Here is a 644-nt window from a genome sequence, read left to right on the forward strand (position 1 = left end):
AGGATATTCATTATACTATTTTCATCTACTAATTAAATAAACTTACAATAAATGTTGTGGCACATTGTCAATATGATTTTCTCAAGAGATTTTCTTATTGTTTTTAATTTATGAAATGTTAAATAAGTTAAATACTTTTTTACCCGTGAATGAAAAATGTGTATTTCATTATTTTCTCCAAAATGCAAACAAAATTTTCCAAGCCAGAGATGTCCTTAATTGAGCATTTGACATCATTATTTTATATAAATCTAAAAGTAAAATATGAAGTTTCTTATGTGACACTTTGTGAAAAAATTATTTCATAATTCATTTTTTTTTCAAAATTTTGGACTTATTTTGTTGACTATATTAATTATCTTTCATTAAGTCATAAATCTTCTAGACTTTTCGTTTTCTATCTATATATTTCATATATATTTCATAATTTGTTTTTTTTTATATAAAATTTTAGATTTATTTTGTTGGTTATATTAATTATCTTTAATAACTCGTAAATGTTCTAGACCTTTCGTTTTCTATTCCGTTTTTTATCTCATCTATATATTATATCTCATTCAATATTTTTAAAAGCAAATAAATACATTTACAAATACCACATGAATATCATATTTTATTTGTTTTCAAATAAATAAATACATAAA

Source organism: Cynara cardunculus, unplaced genomic scaffold (assembly GCF_001531365.2).
Source record: "Cynara cardunculus var. scolymus isolate 2C unplaced genomic scaffold, CcrdV1 Un_Scaffold_6252, whole genome shotgun sequence".
Classification (NCBI taxonomy): domain Eukaryota; kingdom Viridiplantae; phylum Streptophyta; class Magnoliopsida; order Asterales; family Asteraceae; genus Cynara; species Cynara cardunculus.